Genomic DNA, 6,805 nt, shown 5'->3' with positions numbered 1-6,805 from the left:
TCATTAAGAAGCTCAATTAAACTAGTTTAGAGTCTTAAATTTATAAAAAATATACCAACTATCTAAAATTACCTTTATTTAAAATTTTATCAAAATTTCATTAATTTCTCTCTATTTTAATTATCTTTTATTCTATCTCAAAATGGTACTTTACATTTTCAAAAAAATACTAAAAAACATAGGAAGAGATTAGAAATAAAAGGTGAATTTCAAAAAAAAAAAAATTTAATTATTCATGGTTTTTCTAAATTGACATATAAAAAGAAACAAACAAGAGAACAAAGACTTTTAAAAAGAAATTGAAAGAGTAGTAGATAAAGCTTGTGGATGCAACTTATTTTGTGAAAATTGAAGCTCACTATATACACGTATCATGATAGTTCTTAAATCTTGTTGGACCAATGAACTTGGTAAAATTTTGCAAATCTTTGAGGATGTGTGTAAGAACTGCTAATATAGATTGTATTTTAAAATTACAAGAGGATCAAATAAAATAAATTATTATTACTTACTTACCAAGAGTTGCATCTTTGAACTTCTTATGAAATGAAAAGTTAGTTTCCCATAACTATCTTATTAAAAATTAATTTCTCCAATCGTCCCACCAAATGATGTTTTACCAACATATATGATTTTTATTTTAAACACCATTTTTCTATAAATTACCAGTTATTACTGGAAATTTTCTTAGATTGCAAACTAACAAAACTCGGGGTTTGTTGTATCCTGAGGCTGTATTGCCATTAAACTTGTTTTCCGAACAAACTGTGGTCTAAAATAAAGTGATAATTCACGCTTATAAGCCTTTCATTATCCAGTTTTTAGATTCTATTATAAAAAGTTTTAGGTGTAATTTATGGAGAATCATTCCGAAACAACCTTTAAAGTTATAAATCATGACTTTGTCAAACTCGAACATGGGACAAATTTTACTCTCGTTGTAAGGATAAGATGATGTTTTTTTTCACATCTTTGAAGATTTCGTATGTTCTTGAACCAAATCTACTAGAAATTAGTGAACCAACACCAAAAGATTCTAAAGAAGAAACGACACAAAGGCTGAAACGAGAAGAGCATGAACTACTTTGTCGTGGCCATATTATGAACACATTTTCTGATTGTCTATATAATCTTTTTATATTAATCAAGTCACCAAGGGAAATTTGAAATTCTTTGGAGTACAAGTACAACACAGAAAACAACGAGTAGATAAGTTTATCGTCATGAAATATTTTGAATTCTCTATGATAGATCATATCTCCATATTAAATCAAGTCCATGAATTACAAATTCTAGTTTCAAAGTTGAAAGATTTGAATATTCAAGTTCCAGAATCATTTCAAGTAAGGGTTATAATTTTGAAACTTCCCCCAAGTTGGAATGATTACAAAAAAAATTGCTTTATTCCTGTGAAAGTTTTACTTTAGGTCAATTACAGAAACATCTTCGAATTGAGGAAGATACATGAATCTTGGATGGAAGGAAACATATAGAATTTTTTTTAAAGTGAACTATGTTTATTCTCAGAAGTAAACTATTGGAAGAAAGAAAAGAAAGCATGGTGAGACAAGTTTAACACCAATAACGACTATAAGTCTAAGAAAGATATGACTTGTCTTTTTTTTGTGTAAAAAGAAAGGACACTTCAAGAAAGAATGCAGATTTCAGAAACAAATGAAGGAGGATGAAGAAAACTTTAACAAGAAAGTGAATGTTTCAGAAGAAGATATCAAAGAGCTTGTTGCAATGGTTTCATATTTTGGGTTGTAGTATGATAATGGAAGTGAGCATGGTTGTCGTCACCAAGTCTCATGATTGGTGGTTTGATTCTAGTACCACTATTCATATCTACAACAACAAAGATCAATTCAAAGACTTAATTTGAAGATGCTGCAGATGGATATAAAGTACAGCTGGGCAGTAATGATACTACAAAAGTGCTAGGAAAAGGGACAATTGATATTCACTTTACTTCTAGAAAGAAATTAACTTTGCTCAATGTTATTTAAGTTCTTGAAATTAGAAAGAACTTCGTTTGTTCTAATCTTTTAGGTAAAAGGGGGATCAAAGCTATGTTAGAATCTAATTAGTTGATCATCTCTAAGAATGGTGTATTTATTGGTAAAGGTTATGCCAATGATGGAATGTTCAAACTTTCACTTGATAATAATAAAGTTATTACTTCTATTTATATTGTTGAGTCTTCTAATTTTTTATGGCATGCTCGGTTAGTATATGTTAATTTTAGATCATTAAAATTTATGGCCAAACATGGAATAATTGAATATAAGCATGATAATTATAATAAATGTGAAATATGTATTCAAGCTAAGATGACAAAATTACCATTTCCTAAGGTTGAAAGAAGTACATAATTATTATAATTAACTCATTCATATGTATGTGAGTTAATTAATGGTAACTTAACTAGAGGAGGTAACGGATACTTTGTTACTTTTATAGAAGATTACTCTATATATACATATGTATATCTTCTTAAACATATGGATGAAGTTTTTGAGAAATTTCAATGTTATAAATCAATTGTTGAAAATCAAAAGGAAAAGAGGATTAAAATTTTTAGTAGCGATAGAGGTGGAGAGTACTGTCCTATAGAATACTTCCTTTTGTGAACAACAAGGATTAATACATGAAACTAGTGCACCTTACACTCTCAACAAAATAGATTGACTGAGAAAAAGAATAGAACTCTAGTTGATATGGTTAATGCAATGATTTTGAATGCTAAGTTACCAATTAACTTATGGGGTGAGGCATTACTTTGTGCATGTCATATTCATAATCGTATTCCTTCAAGAAAATTTAAAGTATCTCCATATGAGTTATGGAATGGTAGAATACTAAACTTAAAATATTTAAGAGTTTTGGGATGCTTAGCATTTTATAGAATTCCATATCCTAAGAGGACAAAATAAGGACCTAAAGCTCTAAAAAATGTTTTTATTGGATATGCTAAAAATTCTAAAGCTTATAGACTTTTAGATTTAGATTCAAATGTTATAGTGGAGAATCAAAAGATACTCATATTATTAAAAATAAATTTTATTTTGATTTCACTAATGAGTTAATACCTACATTCACACATGGAGTTGTGGGTAATCCTAATATATATTTTGCTCCTAATGCTGATTCTTTTATTAATAACAAAAGAAGTAATGTTGATATACAAACTACACTAAGAAAGAGTCAAAGAGTTATAAAAGAAAAAAGTTTTGGATCCAGGTTTTATATCTTCTCAAGCTATTGTTTTCTTTGTGGAAGGTAATGGAAACAATTGTATCCTTAGTAAAATACCCATTTTAATGAATATAGAAGATGATCCAAAGACATTTTCTAAAGCTTTGCCTTCAAGAGATGTTGCATTTCGGAAAGAGGTGATAAACAATGAAATGAATTCATTGTTTTGTAATAATACATGGATATTAGTTGATTTGCCTCAAGGATCAAAAGCTATAAGTTGTAAATGGGTGTTTAGGAGAAAATATAATACTTATGGTTCCATTAAAACCTTTAAAGCTAGACTAGTAGCAAAAGGATTTAAGCAAAAAGAAGGAATTGATTACTTTGACACTTATGCACTAGTTGCAAGAATAACATCTATTAGAGTTCTGTTAGCACTTGCATCCATTTATAATATGTTTGTCCATCAAATGGATGTGAAAAAACCATTCTTAAATGGAGTTTCAGATGAAGAAGTATCTATGGAATAATCAGGTTTGTTTTACCTTGAAACGAGAATAAAGTTTGTAAATTAATAAAATCTTTGTACGGACTGAAACAAGCACCAAAACAGTGGTATGATAAATTTGACTCTATAATTTTAGAATATGGTTTTACTCTAAATTTGCAGAAAATTATGGAGTTATTATATGTCTTTATGTGGATGACATGTTTATTATTGGAACAAATATTGATGGTATTAAAGATACAAAGAAGTATCTATCTTCAAGGTTTAAAATGAAATATTTAAATGAAGTAGATATTATGCCAATCTCATTACATTGAGAAAGTATTGAACAGATTTAATCATATGAAGTTGAAAGAAGCCAATACTCCATATGATGTTTCATCCAAACTGGTTGAGAATCCTAGAAGGGCTATAGCCCAAGTTGAATATGCTAGTGCTATAGGATGTTTGATGTATCAACAATGCACTAGGCCAAACATAATCTTTTCAGTTTGTAAACTATTAAGGTATACAAGTAATCCTGGTATTGAGCATTGGAAAGCAATAACAAGAGTTCTTGGATATCTATAGAGAACTATAAATTTGGGATTATTTTATAATTTCTTTCATGCAGTATGATAACTGCTTGAGTAAACATATTTCTTTATATGTTTCACATGCATTGAGCATCATTTTTATCATAGTTTATATATCATAAATTATATTTAGTGTTCTTCTGTGCAAATAGGTTGTGAAGGCCTTGAGAGAAGAAAAGGAAGTAAAGATAGGTTGTGAAGGCACCTTTTGGGAGTTTTTGTGCAACATAAAGATCAAGACACAAGAGGAGCTCATACACATGGTGGTGTGTGCCAACTTCCAAGAGAATTTAAGCTAGATTGTGAGTTGGAAGGGCACAAAGGTAGTCACACACCCATATTCTTACTTGTGTGAAGAATGTAAGAGCCTTCCCAATGATGATTAGATGACGAGAAGCCTTATAACCTAACACAATAACTTGTGCCCATCCATGTGGCCTCAAGAGAAAAGTGTTGGAGACTTGTTTATGAAGAACACTGCAGCAAAGTAATGCATCAAAACAATACAGCAAATCACTATAGCAACACTGTAGTAAAACATTGTTCACGCGACCAGGTGAAAATTCCACCCGGTCATGTGGGTAGTTCTGTAGTACACACGGGCATGCCAAGGCTCACATAGTCGTGTGGAGGCACATGACAAACACGGTTTTGAGTATAAATAACCTTTTTGCCCTATTCTTTGGGGACTTTTTGATGCCTTTTGAAAGGCAAAGCGGCTAGGGTTTGAAGAGGAGGTCTTTGGCGATTTTTGGGTTAGGGGGTTCTTCACCAACTTTGATAGATTCTTTCTTCGTCATAGTGTTAAGGGAGCCATTGGCGATCTAGCTTTGGAGAAGAATTCTTCAAGACGTTGAGCGACCCATCGAAGCCATCATCATGAATTCAGAAGGTTTAATTCCTTGGATTTCATTGATTTACATTGCATTATTTGTTTTATTATTTGCCTCATGAAGGGCTAAACCCTTGCAGGTATTCAAGCATGTGAACCCTAGGATCTTATTCTTGTATTGATTTACTTTGTGTTTTTTATTAAATCCAAATTTAATTGAGTTTCAATCTTACTTTCTTATTATTTACTTGCCTTGTTGATCTTACGGTTGATTGGTATGCATGATTTGTTTGCCTTGGTGATGAGAGGTCTCCATTAGGGTTAGAACTTTAAGATTAAAGAGGGTTGAGAGGGTGAGTCATGAGATAGAGGGGTGTCCCTTTTGCCTTCCGATTAGTACATCCTATCTCCTTATTCCCTAGGCTTTATACAACCATATTTGGTGTGAGGCATGAGATTAAGAGATTTCTCCACCAAGATCTTGTAGGGGGTTAGGGATCTTTCACCTTGAGGTCGGTATAGATCTATCCTTAGGAATCAAATGTACTCTTAGGAATCCCTAGAGCCTATTACAGTTATATGTGGTGTGAGGTGTTGAGATTGAGCGATTTCTCCACCTGGACCTCATAAGGGACTAGTATCAGTGATCTGGAGGCAGGGACCGATTATACTTGAATTTCATCGACTTGATTAACTCGGTTTAGAAACACTTGGTAAATCTTGCGCTTAAAGTTAGATCCTAATGGAAGCATTGCCCGAGTAGGTCATATTCATTGATTGAGACTTTCCTGATTTCTACTCTTTCTTGCTTGCTTGTGACATTCATATTCTTGTGATTGAATTCATTTCACCAAATTCTTGATTCTGACTAGGTAATTGAGAAGTAGTTATTACTAATACTTTTGCTCCCTCTGGATTCGACTACCCATCTCATTGGGTACTTTATTACTTCGACACCAGTCCACTTGCGGTATACACACGAAAGAGGTGTGTCACGATACACAGTCCAAATTACACTATCGTGTAAAGCCTGGCAGAGAGTTCTCTCTCTCATCCATGACCCGCACGTGCATGTCGCTTGTGTGACCCCGTTGCTTTGAGAGTACAAGGTCACATTTCAACTAGACTAGCAACTTTGCATGCCTATGCAGATTTGGTGAGTTCCTTTCTGAGGAGCTCTGCCTCTTATGTGCGTTACACGAAAGTCACCTCATCTCCCTTCCTCGCCGCCGTGTCCGTGTTGAAAACATGGGCAACTACAGAGATACATGGCCATATTCTTTTGATTGTGTATCGAGGAGAGTTTAGGGGTGAACATGTTCATCGTCCCTTATTTGCTCAGATTTCCCCATTCTCTCCCCCACTCAAACTAGTCCCTTTTGTCTTCATCCTTCATTTCTGGTCTTTTTTTGGACTTCTTCGGAGCTTTTGGAGGCCTTCTCACTGAGTGTTCATTGTGGGTTCTCTCTCTCAAAATCCTATTTTTCACCGTTTCCTATCGGTGTGATGTCTTTAATTTTTTTTTTATGATTTTTTGGTCATTTCATTCCATTCTTGTGGTAGAACAATTGCATACAACTTTTAGTTGAATTTGGAACTTAGAATTGAAATTTCTTCTAGAAATCGCTTAGATTGAATCTAGGGTTTTAGTGAAACACTGTTGCACACCGAGGTATATGCCTGTATTTC

The sequence above is a fragment of the Dioscorea cayenensis genome, chromosome 3, assembly GCF_009730915.1.
Source record: "Dioscorea cayenensis subsp. rotundata cultivar TDr96_F1 chromosome 3, TDr96_F1_v2_PseudoChromosome.rev07_lg8_w22 25.fasta, whole genome shotgun sequence".
NCBI lineage: Eukaryota > Viridiplantae > Streptophyta > Magnoliopsida > Dioscoreales > Dioscoreaceae > Dioscorea > Dioscorea cayenensis.
Note: the sequence above shows the minus strand (reverse complement) of the source record.